We start from the raw sequence: 20,646 nt of genomic DNA on the forward strand, positions 1-20,646 counted from the left end.
TTTTTATCTCAAATTTTGTCCCCAAATCCTCTTTATATAACATCAAACGGCTTTCTTCTTTTTATTTATCCTGTAGGTCACAGCCTCCACTCTTAATGTCTTGCTTTTTAAATTGGTTTTAAAAGGTTTGTTTACAGTGCCACCCTCCTCTTGCCTTGAAGTGCAAGGCCATATCCAGGCAATAGTGACTATGCCTTTCAGTTTCTTTTTTTACTTGATTCATTGGGTCCCTTCTACAAGCATCCAAAATTAGCACTGAGTAAGGTTATGACAAGTTATGTCTCTCCCAAGGAGAAACTTATTTTTTAAGTAAAATAAGTGAAGAGAGACTAATATTATAAGAGGCTTTATGAGGACTCCAGCCTTAAGGCAATCCACTCCTTTCTGAGGGCTATTTTGGGAAAACCTCAACTCACCTTAGGACAAATGCAATATTTTATGAATTAATTTGAATATTATTATTAAAAGTCCTCTATTCATTACTAATAACAAAGTATAAAAATGACAAAAATGAAAATATTCTCATTTTAACAATCAAATCATAAAAACTTAATTTTCCCTTCACCATCCCTGTATTTCTTAAATGTTCAGAGAGTGGGCTGGACACAGATATTGAAATCTCACCCTTCCAAACTCTTGTGAAAATGACCAAAAGGGATGTCAAGATGAAATCTACACAGAGGCTCTGAACCAGGGAGTGTGCCCAGAGCAGCCTGGCATTTCTTGCAGATTAAATGCAGAGGGGCTGGGCGGGGACCTGCGGAGAGGATTCTGTAGGGCAGGCCCTGGGAGCCGCGTTTTAATCGCATCAATGCCTCTCTGTAGCAGCCAGCAGCCGCCCACAGCAGTGCAGACTCCAGACTACCATGGGCACAGATGGCTCGGCGGCCAGGAGAACAGGGCTGCAGACTTGTAATGAGGGCAGCGTCGCTGGGGAGCCACAGAGACCCTGCTGGGCTAATTCACGGCTGCTCAGCCAAGGGGGCAGGAGGCAGGCTGAAGGACCATGCCTCGGGCTTGGGCACGTTCCCCTGGGTCTCGGAACAGGTGGGATCAAACCACAGTAACTCTCATCTTTCACTCCTTTCCTTGGGCCTGAAGTAGATGGAGGGCAGTCTGTCAGGGACCCATCTGGTGGAAGCAAGCTAGGGTTAACACACACCTGCTTCTGTGAGGAGCAGAGGCATACCCCCACCCCTTAAGAAGACTGGGCCGTTCATTCCTAAGTCTTAGAGCTGATACCTTCCACCAACATAGCCTCACAGCAAGGGAAAAGCGAAAAATGAGTGTATTTCTAATTTCCAACCAGATTCCTGAAAGTAGAGCTGAGAACCACACGGAAGGAAAGGCTTTGGTATCAGTAAAGATTGCATGAAGAGCAGAAACACGATTATTAAATTCAAAACCTCCCTGCCAGAAACGTGTAGAGAATTGGATTAGTAAAGGAAAAGGTAAATTTGAGAAATTCTACCAGAACTTGGGAAAAAAATGATGAATGTAGAAACGAGAGAAGAGAGATAGAAGATGGATCAGGGATATCCAGTACGGCAAAGACATTAATTATTCACACATTAGTTTGGAAATTTAATGCAATTCCAAACAAAAGTTCCAAGGGATATTTTTTTTGAAATTGGAAAGAATTAATAGGCTGGAATGGTTGTTTGAAGTAATTGTAATGACGGTATACAGTCAAAATAATAAAAACAGAATTCAATGCAAGAAAAGTTAGATTGAGTGAAACAAAACATAAACTTCAGAGAAAAATGGGTTCATATAGCAATTAAATTATTTAAAATTTTATGGTAATAATAGGGAATAAAGATAGATTACAGCTTTCAAAGCATGAAGGGAAGGAGAAGAACAATAAAAATATAAGTAATCCATAAAAGAAAAGAAAAAAGGGAACTATAGTTTAGAAGTCATAAGAACAAATATCATAGTTTTCATAATTATAAAAATGCCCTGCAGAAAGACGAATAATTTTAGTTGAAATTAAAACTTCAAATTCAACAGTATGTTATTTTAAAAAATTACCTAAAAAAATATTGACCCAGGAAAGCAAAAAATAAAGGATTAACAAAGATGAATCAGGCTCATGTACTAACAGGAAAGCAAGATGGTGATATTAATGGAAAAAGTAGACTTGAAGGCAAAAAGCATTGAATGATATGACTTCATATTGATAAGAACTATATTCACAATGAAGTGTAACAATGATGACTGAATGAAATAATACCACATTCAAAACACTTGAAGACATTCTTGCTATAGACTGAATGTGTCTACCCCAATCACATGTTGAAGCCTATGGGAGGAGTTTAGGTCCTGAGGGTGGAGACTCCACAGAGCTCCCTCATCCCTTCTGCCATGTGAGGACACAGCCAGACGACTGAGAAAGAGGGCCCTCACCAGACACCGAATCTGCTGGAGCCTTTGCCACGATCCCCGCTTCCAGAACTGTGAGAAATAGATGTCTGTTGTTTAAGTCACCCAGTCTATGGCGTTTTTGTTTCTAGGAGCTCGAGCTGATTAAGACACTATGGAAGAGGCCGGCTCCAGGGAGCCAATAGGCCCTGGAAGAGAGACACATGGAAAAGACCCGAACTCAACCTGCAGCCCTGGAGCATGCAGCCCAGACACCCTCAGGCCTGCCGCCAGCCAGTGGTGCTGTAGACGCGGCATGGAACCTGGCTTCCTCCAGGATAATTCTGTTCCCAAAAAGCCAGATGGTGCTCCTGTGTTGAGTAGTCTCCCTCTGTCTGAGACACTCAACCCTGGCACCCAGTGACTCACAAATGTCATCCTGTTCTTGAGTCTCAGTGGGGTCTCCAAATTAGTATCCCAAATGCCACATTTTCTTTCTCACTTCCCTCTCCACAGTAAATCTAAGCTTGCTTCTGTCACTTCCAGACCTTACATCTCCACCTGACACCCAGTCCCTTACCATCCTCTGCTTCCCTCCTCTCCCCACACTAGCCTCTTCCTGTTTCTCCAAGGTAAACAGTCCTTTTTTCACTTTGAACTTGGCTGTCCCCAATGACTACAACACTCAGCATGTACTTTGTAACAACCAGTTCACTAAAGTCTCTGCTCACATACCAACTCTTTTTATTATTATTTATTTTTAAAAATATTTTTATTGATTTCAGAGAGGAAGGGAGAGGAAGAGAGATAGAAACATCAATGATGAGAAAGAATCATTGATTGGCTGCCTCCTGCAAGCCCCACACTGGGATTGAGCCTGCAACCGGGGCATGTGCCCCAACCAGGAATCGAACCACGACCTCCTGGTTCCTAGGTCATTGCTCAACCGCTGGGCTATGCTGGGTGGGCAGATACCAACTCTTTTAATCAATGGGGCATATGCAATTGGAATTTAATTCAAATGTTATGAAAACATTTGTCTTCTAAAATAGCCTTAAAATAAAAATATAAATACAAAGGGGCCACTTTGAATATCATTAAAGTTTAACTTGCTCTCTAGATATGTTGCTCCTTGATCTGCAGTAAAATATATTTTCCTTTTACATAGCATCTTTGGGCCAACATATGGGGAATTCTGAAATATACATTAACTTATTGTTAGAAGTTGCCACCAATGGGCTTGCTGCTTTCCTTTTAAAGTAGAAGTAAATTCACCAAAACTTTTAAGGGTTAAGGTGACTTTGTCATTAAAAAATCCTTCCCACATTTCTTCTTCTGATTAAAAAAATGTAGTTCTTTAAAAATATGTAATACAAAATCTGCCAGATATACAAGATGACCCATTTTCAAAGTGGTGATTTTAGCTCAGGGGTTCTCTTTCTTTCTCTACCAAAAAAAATCTATTGAAATAACAAAAGGAATGTAAATTTAAGGTAAAATATGCAACAGAGCTGAAAAATCCAAGACAGACTTGACAAGCCAGGTTGCAAGAGTTTCTGGAACAGATGGTATCAAGGTGAGCACAGGTGAAGGGTGATGGGGACACATATGGTTTTAGTGCCTCAGAGGCAGGGATGTCTACAAAATGTCATGGATAGGTTCTTTGAATGTATTCTCTATCTTTAAAAAATTGGTAATATTTTTTACAGTTTTAGATAAAAAGAACCTATGGTTTACTATGTGTCACAGTTTACGTAGGTGACTCACAACCTATGGTTTACAATGTGTCACAGTTTACGTAGGTGACTCACTATCTCTTGTTCTGGGATGTTGGGAGTTTTTAGTGCTGATGTGTGCAGCAGACTCTGCCAATGTTCTGCTCAGACGCCCCTGGAGCCCACCCTTGCCCTGCCATGTCTCTGGCCCTGAGGGAGTCGCCTGCTTTGCTCAGGCAGCCCTGCTGCTTTGCACAGCCAATTACATCTCTGCCCACCAGTAATCGGGGGGCCGGAGCAGCAGATTGAACAGACACCAGATCCCAGAGCTTCGAACTCCTCTGAGCTCTGCACCCTGAGTAGTTGGCATGGCTTAAGCCTGGGCTATGCACCCTCCACCCTCATAAGCATTTTTGCAGATTTCCTGCTTGGGGAGGGAAGAGGTGCAGGCCACAGAGGTTATGGATATTAATATTTTATGTATGAAAATGAGCAAGATAATAGAAACACCACTGACGTACGTATATCTGTAAAAGCAGCAGCTTGAAAGATGGGACCCACCTGAATGTGAAGAGCAAATGTAGGCATTTAATAGGGGATGGAATTTTCAGGGTTCTGGACCCAGACCGCCAGGGTTGGTAATCAGGCTCTACCTGGGTCTCCTTGTGCGTGAAATGTTGCAGATAATCATCATGCATGTCATAACTATATAACCCTCACAGGGTGTTTGGAATTAAGTGAGTTAACATAAAGCATTTAAAGCAATGCTTAAACTACCTTAAGCTCTCTTTAAATGATAGCTCACCAAAACAACTGAAAAAGCAGGGAAGGTTATCCCAATTTTGAATTCATAATTTCAGTATAATTTGAGGAATATCTTTATCAATATGATATGAACAATTCGGTATGAGAAAAGAATAAACAGGAAAAAGGGAAGACTTTAAGAAATTTGAAACAATTACTGTCCTAAATGTAATTTAAGAATAAAATGGGCATTGCTAAAAACCAAGTTAACGAGTAAGATGAATTCAAAGAATTATCCCAGAGAACAGGGCAAAGAGAGAGACAGACAGAAAGAAAGCCAGGGTAAGAGGCATGTAGGAGAGCCCCAGAATATCCTGTATCTATGTGGTATCAGTCTGAGGGGAAGACAGAGGAGATGGAACAGAATAAGCAAAAATAATTTTTTTTTTCTGCAGCAAAGTTTCACTTCAGATTGGTGACCCTCACTGAAGGATAGATAAGATTATTGAACATAAATCATATCTTGAGAAATTTCTAAATTTCCAGGATAAAGGAAAAGTCCTATAAATGTTTTAGACAAGGCAGAAAAATAAGTATAAAGAAGGGAGAATCAAACTAGACTTCTTAGGTACTGGCCCTTTTACTCAATATACTACATGCTAGGAGAAATAGAGTAAGGTTTACGGAGTTCAGACGAAAATGGATTGTGGCTCCCAGATTCAATTTGGAGCTGCCTAACCTTCATGTGTGAGAGCAGAAGACAGAAGTAAGTTGTTTATTCCAGGAAAAGACAGGAAAGGCACCTCCCTGCCTCATCAAAATAGTATAGTATACAGAGGACTTAAAACTCGGGGAATAAGGTACATATACTCAATGGTCACAATGAATGTGAATGACGTAGAGGCCTAACAAAAAACAAGGGTTTTCAAATGGAATAAACCAAAACAAAAACTAGTTATATACTGTCACCAAGAGACACTCAAAAAACAGGGCTGGCAATGTTAATATCAGGAGAAACAAATGATGCTAAAAGGGATCTAGGGGCTTTGTACTGTTAAATGGGACATCCACCATTTACACACTCATAATAGCTTTGGGATACTTAAATCAGCAACTCAGAAATTCAAGGAGAAATCAACTGGACGTCAATTATAGTGGAGACTTTACACGTGTCTTTCAAAAATAGGCAGATCAGAAGGAGCAAAGAATTAGCAGGATACAGAGGACCCATGTAGCACAATGAACACATCGGATTTAACAGTTATGTACCAAACTGCATTGTCAAACAGATACTGCACATTTATTCAAACACCCATTTAAAAATAATTATAGGTTATTTAGAAAGGAATAATAATGGACGATGGCATTCCAAAGCCTGTGAGATTAATCCAAATCTTGAACCAAAGAAAAAGTGTTAAATGAAGAATATTTAATAAAATATAGATAGCTTTTTATTACAAATAAAATAAACATAGCATGAATTCAAGGAACAAAAACAATAATATCAAAGGAATTAGGAAAAAGGTGTCATTAAGATAAAAATGGAAACAAAATCCCTCCTTCCCCAGGAGTAGTATTGATAAATAAAAAGAAATTTTGGTTCTTTAAAAAGGATAAAATAAGAGACAAACCTTTAAAAAGTATAATAAAAATGATAAAGAAAATAGCAACACAGGAGATTAGGAATAAAAGCATATAATTATAGATACTGAAAAGATTTCTAAATGGTAAGGAAATACTGTAGGCAAATAACTGCAACAAATTTGATAACTGAGATGAATAAATACTCTTCAAGGAATCTATAAATCACCAAAATGGGCTCAAGAAGTGACTAACTAGATAATACACATTTTAAAAGAAATTAAAGTTGTCAAAGATATTGCTCTGAAGGAGAAAACAGCCCAGTTTTAAAAGGAATTACATTGACCTTCAAGGAGCATGTTGTTCCTTCACTATTTAAACTGTTAGGAAGCACAGAAAAACAGTTTGTAGTTCTTTATACGGGCTTAACCACTTCTGAGAAAAAGACTACTGAAAAGAAAATTGGAGAAAAGTACCTCTTAGGAATATAGATTTTTAAAATTCTAAATAAAATATCAAAAATTAAATCCAGAGTATAATAAAGGATAATATCTTGTGACAAGTAAACTTTAATAATTTGGGAATGCTTTTATATTAGATTTATCAAAATAATATGCTTTATTAAACTGATTGTTTAAAAGAAAAAAGCAAACAATATGATTATGTAAATACATGTTTCCAGTATATTTGACAAAGTGTCAATTTATGATAATACTCTTTATAAATTAGAAACATAAAAATATTTTGAAACATAATAAAGGGTATTTGTTAGAATCCAGAAGAATAAAAAACAAACAAACAACAAAACAGGCATTCCCATTAAACTCATGAACAACACAAGAATGTCCACACTGATAGATATTACTAATTTCTTTGGAAATTGTAACTAAATTGTCAAGAAAATGTATGAGATATAAATATTATAAAAGACATGTCAAATTATTATCATTATTTATATTTTATCTGAGTTTCTTCTGAGAAAATGCAAGCAAATTATAATATGATTTGGAAAACTGGAGAAAATCAACATTTAAGAATTGCATAGCATTCCTATGCACTAGCAATATTCTTTTTAAAAAAGTAATAAGAAAAATATTTATAATAACAACCTCAACATAAAAGACCAGGGAATAAACTATAGGAAATATACAAGGCCTACATAAAGAAAACCATGATATATTACTGAAGGACCTACAAGAAGATGTGAATAAATTCAAAGACATACCATCATCTTGAAGGGCAAGACCCAATATTGTAAATATGTAAATGTCACCCCTTCCCAGTAATATATAAACTTAATAGAAACTCAATCCGAATACTAATTTAAAAACATTGTATATTATAAATTCAAATTATGAGGGCTAGATAAATTAAATAAGTGTCATTGAGTCAATTAGCTAACTGAAAAAGAAATACTTATGTCTCATCACACACAAAATCATTTCCAAATAAATTAACCACGTAAAAGTTTATTTTTAATCAATTTGTCAAATACTTTTTATGATTTTTATCTTGTGGGAAAATATAGAGGTATTTTTCTTCTCTTTTTAAAGGACTGAACAGGGACGATCTTTCTAAAACCTTTCATTTCTTTCTAAAAAAAAGAAAAATACTTAAAGAAAAAAATACCATGTACTAAAATAAATTCAAGATAATTAAAATTGAGGCCATAAAAAAAGTAAAAGGAGGTGCAGGTAAATATTTATTTGATTTTGGAATGAGGAGTTTATGAGGAAAAAAACCTTAGATACACAGCACAATTGTTGCTTGTCTACTCAAATCTGTACTCTGTTCTACCTTCATAATTGAACTCATATATTATTGAGGACAACCACGTGCTCAGCCAAAATGTTATACTTCCTAGCATTCCTTGCCAATAAGTTCAGACAATGATATTTTTGGAGTATTATGCAAGTCACTTTTAAAAATATATATATATTTTATTGATTTTTTACAGAGAGGAAGGGAGAGGGATAGAGTTAGAAACATCAGTGAGAGAGAAACATCGATCAGCTGCCTCCTGCACACCCTCCATTGGGGATGTGCTCGCAACCAAGGTACATGCCCTTGACCGGAATCGAACCTGGGACCCTTCAGTCGGCAGGCTGACGCTCTAGCCACTGAGCCAAACCGACCAGGGCACAAGTCAGTTTTTACTCCTAGATTTTTCTTGATCTTATTGTCTGGAATGTGCGGATGACCGTGGAGTTGCAGCAGACATTTTGTGATCTTGAGATTGTATGTCTATGTTTATAATGATAGAGCCAAAAAGAAGGAGCCTTGGTTCCTTAGGGCTTTGTGGAGCTGACATACCTCCCCTGTACTACTTGCCTCCAGATTCCATTTATGTGAGGAAATGAATCCTTATATATCTATCCTGCTGTGATTGGGTCTCTATTACTAGCAGCCAAACACAATTTATAATAGCTAAAATAAAAACCTTTTATACCTTAAGAAACACTATAAATGTAAGTGTTACAACTGTAATGGAGGACACTCTGGTAATAGCTATTAAAATTACAGATGTGTGTACCCTTTGACCTAACTATTCAATTTCTGGGAATTTATCTCAGCGATAAATCTGCACATGTGGAAAGCAATACATGTAACAATGTAGCAAAAGATCAGAAGCAACCCAGCTGTCCATTTATTTAAAAAATGGTTAGGAAAAATATGATTCATTCATATAATGAAATATCATTATCTGTAAAAAAGATCAATAAAGCCATTCATATACTAATATGGAGAGTACCAAAAGGAAAATGTAGTATACTAGTTGCATTATAGTATACTATAAATGTAGTAGCATTTATAGTATACTACCATTTGTGTAAAAAGGGGAAGAACATATATTCATATTTTGTAAATGCATAAAGAAACTCAGCAATATTATACAAGAAATTAATCATAGTGGTTATTTAGAGTTAGTAGGAATGAATATGGGCAAATGGGAGAAGGAGTAGGTAGGAGACTTTTTGAAAGTTTTATACCTATATATATTACTAGTGGCCCGATGCACAAAATTCGTGCAAGAGTAGGCTTTCCTTCCCCCAGCTGCCAGCACTGGCTTCCCTCTAGCACCCGGGACCTGGGCTTCCCTTGCAGCCCCAGCTTCATCTGGAAGGTTGTCCGGCAGGACATCTGGCCTAATTAGCATATTACGCTTTTATTATTATAGATTTTGATCCCTGTGAATATATTATTTACACCAAGAAACTCACCTAAGTTTCATAAAAAAGAAGGCAATATAGGATCAAAGGTGAAGGCTTATGAAATTGCAGACATAAATGGGTACCATCTTTTGACTGTGTAACCAGGGCATTACTTAACCTCTGGGAGTCTTAATCTTCCCATTAGTGAACAGACTAATAATATCCATCTCTCTGGGTGTTAATTAAATAAGATAAAGTATGTAGAGTAAATATTCCAGGTTAATCACATGGCAATTATTAGAAACTAGAGGTCCGGTGCACGAAATTCGTGCAAGGGGGGAGGTGTCCCTCAGCCCAGCCTGCACCCTCTCCTTCTGGGACCCCACAAGGGATGTTCGACTGCCCGTTTATAGGGATTGGGCCATGGGGGTGTGGCCAGCCTGGGTGAGGGGCTGAGGGCTGTTTTCAGGCTGGCCACACCCCCTTCAGGATAGGGGTCCCCACTGGGATGCCTGGCCAGCCTGGGTGAGGGGCTGATGGCTGTTTACAAGCTGGCCACACTCCCTGGTGACCCAAGTTCCTAGCCCCTCCTTTTTTATTTTTCAGCGCCTCCTTGAGCAGAGGCCAGGGCCAACTGGAAGCAGGTATCTGGGATTTATTTATCTTCTATAATTGAAACTTTGTAGCCTTGAGCAGAGACCAGGGCTGGCCAGGGCGGGTGGGAAGCTTAGCTTACTCCATCACCGGGGGCAACCTAAGTCTCCTGCTTGCTCCAGCTCCGTGGCCGCCACCATCTTTGTTGGGTTAATTTGCATACTTGTTCCTGATTGGTTGGTGGGTGTAGCGGAGTGATGGTCAATTTACATGTTTCTCTTTTATTAGTGTAGATTGTAAATAACAAAGGGGGCATACTATTCACCATAGAAATGATAGAAAAAAAACTAATGTTCTTATGATAAAATTCAATCCTACAGATCCTTAAAGAAAATATGAGCACTCCCCCCTAAAGATAGAAAAAAACCTAAAAAGCAAATCTTTCTTTTGTCACTGATTGAAGACCTACTGCGTGCCAGGCAATGCTTTGTTTTGCAGATACTTCTTCAAGGGACACAATCCAGACCACTGCCTTCCCATTGAAGAAGAAATGTAAGTGATGGGAAACATGTGGGGAAATTCATTTTCACTGAATATCAAATACATGCAAATTAAACTAAAATCAGATACCATCTTTGGCTTCCCAAATTGAAGAAGATGAAAAGTTATGAAAATACACTGTTTATAGAAATGTGTTTAAAAAAACTGATTAATGTAGCAGTTCTACTTCTAGGAATTTATCTGCTGCAAATAATCAGAAGTGCATTAAAAAATACATGCAAGAATTTATTCACAACAGAGTTCTTTAAAGCTCATATACTATAAAAAGTGTTAGAAATAGTAATTGTTCCCAAATAGGAAAATTGTTAGATAAATAATACTATCCTATCTAATAAAATGGTAATATGCAAATTAACCATCACTCCGCTACATAGACCACACCCACCAGCAAAGCCACACCCACCAGCCAATCAGGGCAAGTATGCAAATTAACCCCCATCCAAGATGGCTACAGCCACAGAGAGCAAGGTTTCCTAGGTAACAGAGCAAGCCAAGCTTTCCATAGCCGTTGCAGGCCTAAGCCTCCACTCAAGCTACAGTTTCAATTATAGAAGGTAAACAAATTCAAACAAATGGCAGCAGAATGGAGCTTGAGAGCGCAGGCCAGGGTTGCCGGCGGCAACAGGGGAAGCTTAGCTTTCCGCACACCCTGGCTGGGCTCACCCACTTAAGGCTACAAAGTTTCAATTGTAGAAGGAAAATAAATTCCAGATACCAGGGCCTCCCCTTGGGTTGCCAGGGGGCGTGGCCAGCCTGCAAACCACCACAGGCCCCTCGCTCAGGCCGCCCCACACCCTAAGTGAACCCCCACCCTTATCTGTGACACCCTTCAGGGCAAACCCGCTGGCCCCCACCCGTGCACCAGGCCTCTATCCTATCTAATAAAAGAGTAATATACAGATTGATCATCACTGCAACACACAATATAGCTGCCCCCATGTGGTCAAAGATCCTGCCCCCATGTGGACACAAGATGGCCACCACAAGATGGCCAGCAGGAGAGGGCAGTTGGGAGGCACCTGACCTGCAAGGGAAGGCAGTTGTAAGGGACCAGGCCTGCAAGGGAGGGCAGTTGGAGGTGATCAACCCTGCAGGAGAGGGCAGTTAGGGGTGACCAGGCTGGCAGAGGAGGGAAGTTGGGGGCAAACAGGCTGGCAGGGGAGCAGTTAAGCATCAACCAGGCTGGCAGCAGAGTGGTTAGGGGGTGATCAGGCTGGCAGGCAGAAGCGGTTAGGGGCAATCAGGAAGGCAGGCAGGCAAGCATTTGGGAGCCAGCAGTCCTGGATTGTGAGAGAGATGTCCGACTGCCCGTTTAGGCCCGATTCTGGTGGGATTGGGCCTAAACGGGCAGTCGGACATCTCTCCAGGAGTCCCAGATTGGAGAGGGTACAGGCTGGGCTGAGGGACAACCCCCCGCCGTGCACGAATTTCGTGCACCGGGCTTCTAGTACTTATATAATGGAAAACAAAGCAGCTTTCAAAAACAATATTATGGAAGAAAGCAAAACAGACATTTATTATAGCACAGGATGCTGGTTTTGCAAAATAAAGAAAAAAATAGAGACACTAAAAATACAAACAAAAATGTTAAACAATGTTTAGCTTCGGCTATGGGTAATTTTTATTTTTAAAGTTGTGTGAAATGAATGTGTACCTTCAAATTTATATGTTAAAGCCCTAACCCCAGATGTGATGGTACCTTGGAGGAGGTAATTAGGTTTAGATAAGGTCATGAGGGTGGGGCCATCCTGATGGGATTAGTGTTCTTTAAGAAGAGGAAGAGAGACCAGAGTTCTCTCTCCCTCCCTGCCATGTAAAGACACAGCAAAAAGGTGGCTGCCACCAGAAAGAGAGCCCTTACCAGGAACTGGTTTTGGACTTCCCAGCCTCCAAAACTGTGACAAACAAATGATCTGTTGTTTAAGCTACCCAGTCTGTGGTATTTGTTCTAGCAGTCTGAGCTAATTAAGACAAAAGTTATACTCTTTAAATTTATGTATCTATTTATGGATATAAATTTCTATATCTATGCATATATATTTATCTATCTATATGTATAGATAGATATATATATATATATATACATGTCTCTATCTATCTATAATATATCTATCATCTATCTATCTATCTATCTATCTATCTATCTATCTATCTACAAATTGATGTACTAGTTTTTTTAAATAGTAAAAGTGTTTTTTATAATTGTTAGCTAATTTTCATTTTGTGTTGAATAAACTATTTTTTAGAGCAGTTTTAGGTTCATAGCAAATGGAGTAGAACATAAAGTGGGTTCCCATGTACCTGTCTCCACACATGTACAGCCTCCCCAACTGTCCACAAAGGCACCCCAGTGGAACATTTGTTACAATCGATGTGTTAGTTTTGAAGAGAGGAGCTTTATTCTTACCCTCTAATATGCATGTTACCTCTTACATTATTTTTGCATTCTTGTTTTAAGTATATAAATCTAGACTTCAAAAAGACCAACTCCACCACCCATTTTGCTCTTCAACCTAGATATGGATTAATCTCATAAACCTAATAGATCAAGTAAAGTTGAAAGTTAAGATCACTGCATTCCTTTATACCCAAAATGATAAGGAATATTATCACTTACTTATTCAACATCACCTGGGACTCTGATGATATTCCTGTTGAGTGAAATGAAATGTGTCCTTCCAGGCACAAGATGGTTTGTAGCAACACCTGTTACCTACAATTCAATTTGAGTGAAGCCGGGTGTATTAGTTTGCTAGGGCTGCTATAACAAAGCACCACAGATCTGGTGGCTTAAATAAAAGAAATTTATTTTCTCTCAATTCTGGAGGCCAGAGTCTGAAATCAAGGTGTCAGCAGAATTGGTTTCTTCTGAGGTCTCTCTCCTGGGCCGTGTTCTCCCTGTGTCTTCACATGGTCCTTCCTCCATGTGCCAGTGTCCTAAACTCCTCTTTTAGGACACCAGTCAGACTGGATTAGAGCTCACCCTAATGATTTCCTTTTAACTTGATTACCTCTTTAAAGACAGTTACTTTCTAAGGTACTAGGGGTTAGGACTTCAACATCTGGATTTTAGGTGGACACAATTCAGTCCATAACACCAGTCATCATGTTGTTACAGCTGCAGATGGCAGAGCGGGTGAAGGGAGACCCATCACTGCACTCTCACCCTCCTACCTTTCTCTTCTGTGCCCTTGGAGTTGCACTTGCCCTCATCCTGTCACCCCCGGTATTGCTCCCTGTCAAAGCTACCCTCCACTGGGCCAGACCATTTCACAAAGCTTTTGTCATTCCTATTATTGAAATGTTCTCCTGGATTTTGCTGCCTTTGGGAGCATTCTCATATGTTTTAGGGTAACAGGGTACCTGCTAGGGTGGAGATGAGATGAGATGGTGTTGATGTCATCTTCACAAGAAGGGCTCTCCTAAGAGCAGAGCTGTCTGTTTGTGGAAGGGCCTCTTGAAGGCTCCTGCTTGGCCAGCTAGATTTAAGGAGGATGGGGGAAGGGCACATACAGGTACATGATCCAGATGGCACAGCTGGCCCATGGGTGGAGGTGAGATCGCTCGGCATAAGAAAGACAGGATATTCTGGGAGAGAAGGAAAATCTACTCAAACGCCTTATTCCAGATCAGGTTGGTCTGTCAGGATGAGTTGGGGAAGGGAAAGTAGGACCGTACATCAAGGTGAGTATAATAAGGCAAGGGCAACAAGACCCCCATGGTAAAGCAGAGGATGGAGGCAGCGAAGCCTTAAGGCCAGGTCCCACACAAGGCCCATGGGCTCAGGGAAGCTCCCCAAGCTTCTGCAGGCCTCCCACTAGGGTGACTTGGGGGAACACCGGGAGGTCAATGGTAGGAATTTTAACTCAAAGGAGCTGTGGGCATGGTGCCTGGCTAAGATGGGACAGTGCCATCTATGGCTGCTAGCTGCACCTGCACCGCTGCTTTTGAAGCTCCAAAGTTCTTGGAGAATTGAGGACCTCCTTGCAGAAAGGCATGTGGATACTTGTCACTAGGTAAATTGCTTGAGATGCCAATCAAACTGGACAGAAAGAATAAACCCTCCCCTCCTTCCTCTGTTTACTCTTTCATATTCATTTGCATTGCCTTCTGGTCCCCTCCCCACTTACACACATACACACACACACACACACACACACACACACACACACACTCTTTATATTAAAAACATTCTGAACACAAGATCCTTGAAATGCCTCCACATCCTCATGCAGAAGTATTTAAAGTATTTTTCTGCGGCAGTTTACTGCTTTACTTTTAGAAACTCATCACCTTCTCTCAGCAGCCCTTTCCTACACCTCTGCATATCAATTACCATTTTATTTGTTTGCCTTGCCCATTGGACTATGGGATGGTTAATTTTATGTGTCAACAGTTTAGATGTGCCTGTGAAGGCATTTTTAAGCTACAATTAACAGCTAAATCAGTAGACTTTGAGTAAAGTACTCCCGTAATGTATTTGGGCGTCATCTCATCAGTTGAAGGCCATAAGAGCAAAGGCTGAGTTCCCTGAGGAAGAGGGAATTCTGCCTTTGAACAGCCTTGGGACTCAAGACTATACCATCAACTCTTATTGGAGTTTCCAGGCTGCTGGCCTGCCCTGCAGATTTTGGACTTGCAAGCTCCACAATCATATAAGCTGATTCCTTTAAAAAATTTCTCTATGTATACATCCTGTTGGTGCTGTTTTTCTGGAGAACCCCGACCTATAAGGGACGATGAACATGCCCCTCCTCCATCAAGGTGTAAACAAAGGCTGAGAGTGAACCATTTTGCAATTCATGAATCAAAGGAAGTGGGCTTCAAAACATTGCAAACTCCTATTGAATTTCTGACAAAACCAGGATTTATATAAAATGTCTCCCAAAATATGGCTGAAGGGTAATATTCAAAGCATTGTAACAATTGCTACAGTTTTTCTCCCTCCAAGTGCATTTCAATAGTTTTGCTTTTTAGTGAGGCTTCAGCTCCTGGGATGGTATTTAGTACATTTCTTATAAAGCGTCTGACACATTCTAGGTGTTAAAGAAAAGGTTAATCTCCTTTAAGAGAATCATTTTGCGCAGAGAGGTTGCTTTTCCAGTTGCATGGAGGCTGCACCTAATTTCCTCATTTATCTTCAATATTCTTCCTTCTGCCTTTGAAACTCTTTCATTTAACATTAGCATTTGATTAACCTTTTATTCAAGAGACATCTGGGTTTTGTTAGACACTATTATGCTGATTCTGGCTTGCTTTTATTTCAGATCATTTTTAAGTAGCCACATGTGCCAGGTACTAAGGCCTTTTATTGCTAGTTTTTGGCAATGGGACTCCAGGAAGAGAGGTTCCCTCATTATGCAAAGCTTGTTCACTGTGAAAACAGGAACAATTCAGTAGTGGTGGTGAGATTTTATTCACTGTACAGAATTATTTGGAGGAAAGTCTTGACCATCTTTGCCTTCCATTTATGCATTTTCTGCAGGCTTTGAAATTTATATGAAATTCATAAATCCTGGCCTGTGTAGCTCAGTTGCTTGGGTGGCGTCCTGTACACCAAAAGGTTATTGGTTCAATTCCCAGTCAGGGCATATATCTGGGTTACGGGGTCAATTCTTGGTAGGGGACATGCAGGACGCAGCCCATTGATGTTTCACTCTCACATTGATGTTTCTCTCTCTCTCCCTCTCCTTTCCTGTCTCTCTAAAAATCAATAAAACATTTTTTAAAAATTTATAAAAATACAATTTAACTGAAAACACTGAAGATAAATCTACAGTTACTGTCATATGGGAATGTTGTCAGGAGTTCTTATGAATTCTGGTAGTAAGATTTTTTTTAAAGTGTCCTCTGAGGTCATAGTGTTGGTCCACAGGTAGTGTCTGTAATGTGCTAGGGTCTGGACGATGTAGACTATTGCCTATCTCCCAGATTTGGAGGACAGAACATTCTGCTTCTAATTCTTTGACAGTCATGGTGGGTCATGGTTGCTAGGGACAGAATTGATCCAGGATTTGTACCATCCTTTGGCACTTCCTCAAAGCTTTGGTCTGAAGGTTACTATTTTCGTGGGCCCACTCTGTCTGCTGTTTTCTGAAGAAGGAACTCAAAATACAGTCTCCTCAAGAATTAAGGACTATTGAGAAATTTATGGCTTGCACATGCCTGCTCTCTCACACAAGGAGAGGCCCAGGAAAATGTGGCAGATATAACTCCTGGAAGATAGAGCCAAATGGTTATGTGGTGATTAGGATGTGGCTTAGGGAAAATCAAGAAATGCTTTCATATGCCGGGCCAATGTGGCTCTGTGGTTGAGCATTAACCTATGAACCAGGAGGTCATGGTTTGATTCCTGGTTAGGACCCATACCTGGGTTTTGGACTCGATCCCCAGTAGGGGGTGTTCAGGAGGCAGCCAATCAAAGATTCTTTCATCATTGATGTTTCTATCTCTTTCTCCCTCTCCCTTCCTCTCTGACATCAATAAAAAAATAAAATAAAAAGAATTTTTTCATAGTCAGGACAAAAGGCATTGTCAATAGTAGCAGATAGTACCTTACATTTAACCAAAATATGAGGGGTGGTTCCAGGAGCTTAGGTGAGCCCTGTTAGTTGAGAAGTAGTCAGAGGCCAAGATTGGTGCCACCACAGACCTGGATGTTCTTCTCGTGTTCTGATTTGTTAGCTCCGTTAACATCAGTTTCTCTATCCAGTGGGAACAATGTTCTCAAAGTGGGAACAATGATATGCTTGGGTTCATCTCACACAGGTTTCAGGAGGATAAAAGAGCTTTGTAAACTCCCAACCCAGTTGAGATGATGATGGTGGGGGTGGAGCTGTACATTTTGTAGGATTCCCAAGAGAGCCAGGGCTACATGGATGCCTGTTAAAGATCTAAATATCAACAGAGAATGTGGATGGGCCAAATGCATTAGAAACAGGGGATTCAGCCATGGCTCCATCAGTGATAAGCTGGGACATCTTAGGACAGTCAGAAAACTTTTGTGAGGCTCATTTTGTTTATCTGTGCTTGAGTAGAAGGGAAATAGATAAGTAATTTCTACTCTAGCTGGTCCTGGTACAGGTGCAGCTGCTAATCTGATTTAGGTGGGGTAAGCAACTGGAAGTGCCTACACCTGAAATCTAATTGTCTCTGCCTCTTTTCTTAGCATGACAAAATAGCTAGTGACTTAGTATTTCAGCAGAAGAAGCTGAAGCCGTAAGCACCTGTCAAAAATTGCTTTCCCTAGAAATTATAGTGGTCATACTCTAGCTTGGTAGAAAAATAGCTAGAAGTTAGGCCTAGTCTAATACCGTGGTTGGCAAACTGCGGCTTGCGAGCCACATGCGGCTCTTTGACCCTTTGAGTGTGGCTCTTCCACAAAATACCACGGCCTGGGCAAGTCTATTTTGAAGAAGTGGCATTAGAAGAAGTTTAAGTTTAAAAAATTTGGCTCTCAAAAGAAATTTCAATCGTTGTACAGTTGATATTTGGCTCTGTTGACTAATGAGTTTGCCGACCACTGGTCTAATACATGGATACTTAATGTGTGGAAGCTCAGCTTCAGTATCCCTTCCACTAGATCCAGCTGTGTTTGTGCTCATTAAGTCAGCTGGGTTTTTTTCTGGAGATTCTGAGGCTGTTTCAACCATCATGATGGGGTGTGGGGTGTGGAGTGGCAAAATGAGCTCCAAATAAGATCTCAATTTATCATGCAAATCCTAGACATCACTCTACGCCTCCATGAAACTTTCTTAAGTATTCAAATTCCTCCCAATTGCCCCCATCTGTGAATATTTTTTTCAATTATAGGTCTTTCTACAGTTTAGCACTCAATTATTCTCTAGGCTTTTTATGTATATATCAATGTATCTATCTGTATCTATACCTCTATCTATCTATCTATCTATCTATCTATCTATCTATCTATCTATCTATCTATCTATCTATGTATCTATCATCTATCCATCTCCTCACCCCCCACCTCCCATCCATCCATCCATCCATCCATCCATCCATCTATCTATCATAGCATCTTTTTCTTTCCTGTTTGAGTGTAGCATCTTGAGGGAAGGGAACAGGTTCCTGTTCAGTTGCTCAATGGGGGCAGGACCCAGAGAAGGCATTCTTGGCAAATGGTTGAGCTGGGCTACGGTCTAAACTGTCACACTTAAGTCTAGTACCCTAAAGAGGTTCCCAATTCTAACCATCCTCAGGCAAGGCAATGAGCAATGAAAAAGAATTTGTTTTTCCTGAGAACAGGGAGAAATAAGTAACCTGAGATCTGAATAAATTTCAAATCATGGTAGCTTATCTACAACACTCACTCAGATTCATTCTCTCTAGCCTGCATGATAAATAGGAAAAAGACAAAGGTCTTAAAGCTTCATTAAAAAAACAACAACCACCTGGCATAATTTTTTTGTCACAGCATGTATGCCCTTTCAAAGGAAATATTTCCACTAATGAGTCTCCTTTGCTTGTCTATTAGTTATTAGCACTTCTTAGGGAAAAAAATCTTTAATTAATGTGGCTATTCTTTAGTCCTACTTTGGAGATTTCATTTTTATCCTGAGCTACAGAAATAAGATGACAAGGAAATATTATTTGGGTATGAGCTTATCTGTATTTGATACAACAATGGGGTGCTTCTCTCTTTCTTTCCTTGAATAAGCTAGCCTTAGAGAAGAGCTAACGATAATATCTGGGTCAAAAATAAGCACAACCAATGAAAGAAATGGATGTTCTATACTTAAAATGACATGCACAAATAGTACACTGAAAGCCACTCCCCACCCCCTCTCTTTCCTTCAAATCCTTAGATATTATAGGATGGTAGATAGATTTTTTAAAATTTTAACTGCATTGGAAAATAAGAAAAGGACCACTTGATGGAGAATACCATGATAAATTCCTGAAAGGCGGAGTCAGAGTAATATAGAACATTGCTGGGCCAGAGAAAACTGTTATGAATTGTGTGCATGGCACTGGGAAGCCCAAAGTTTAAGGATAGGGCAGTAGCCACGGGCAATAGTCAAATGGTTTGCTAGGGCATCATAGTAGGAATAGCCAAATAGTATAATAGAGAATTCCCCTACAATTTTCAGAGAAAGCCTTTGTCCACAGAAGGAGCAGAGAGCCTGAGAGTCAGGTGAGAGTGGCGGGGCCATGTCCAGAGAGTCCAGAGACAACCTCATTTCTATAAAAAAAGGTACTTGAATATCCTGCTTGCTGCACAAGCTGCCCATCACCTGCCATTGCTTGGCTAACAGATATAGCATGTACATGGATGCACAGCAACCAAAAGGGAACGGCCAATGAGAAGAAGAGTATATAATAAAAGGCTGTCCAAGGATGAGAAGTCATTCCATCCATGTCAAGTGGGCAGATTAATTAGAGAAAGAGAAACATTACATATGGGCACTTACATGCCCAGACCAATCATCCTGAACTAGTACAATAACTAGGTGAGGGGTCTGTGGGACATTTTCAGTATTTCCATGGGAATAGCAAGGGTTGGAACTAATTGTATACAGCACCCAAGAGTGGATTCTGTCCTTACTGAGGTTCACCACCAAGAGGACAGGACCACCTTCACTGGTTTTCCTTCTGGACTCTACTTTTCATCAGGGTCAGGAAGAAATCTATAATAATAAAAGCATAATATGCTAATTAGACCAGACATCCTCCCTTCTGGACAAAGCCGCAGTGGGCAGGGGCAGAGGCAGAAGCAGCAGAGGCCCCCAGTCATGGCGGCGGTGGGCGGGGGCCAAGGCCAAGGCCCTTGCACAAATTTCGTGCATCGGGCCTCAAGTGTGCAGATAAGAAGGGACCTCCAGAGGGGCTGAAACATGGTGAGGGGCCATCACAGATATGGGAGAAGTTTCCATTTCACAGTTTGGAGGATAAAGAGGTTGCCTCCAAAATTTGCTTAA

The 20,646-nt window shown here is 40.1% G+C and overlaps 1 protein-coding gene across 2 annotated transcripts in view; it reads right to left on the bottom strand.

Annotated features, from left to right (window-relative positions):
- The window catches only part of PCSK2 (proprotein convertase subtilisin/kexin type 2), a gene marked incomplete at both ends in the record, with an annotated part of 269,142 nt that overhangs the window by 169,551 nt on the left and 78,945 nt on the right, over positions 1–20,646 (bottom strand). The gene's annotated exons all lie outside the window — the stretch shown is intronic.

The sequence above is a fragment of the Cnephaeus nilssonii genome, assembly GCF_951640355.1.
Source record: "Cnephaeus nilssonii genome assembly, chromosome: 11".
NCBI classification, from domain to species: Eukaryota; Metazoa; Chordata; class Mammalia; order Chiroptera; family Vespertilionidae; genus Cnephaeus; species Cnephaeus nilssonii.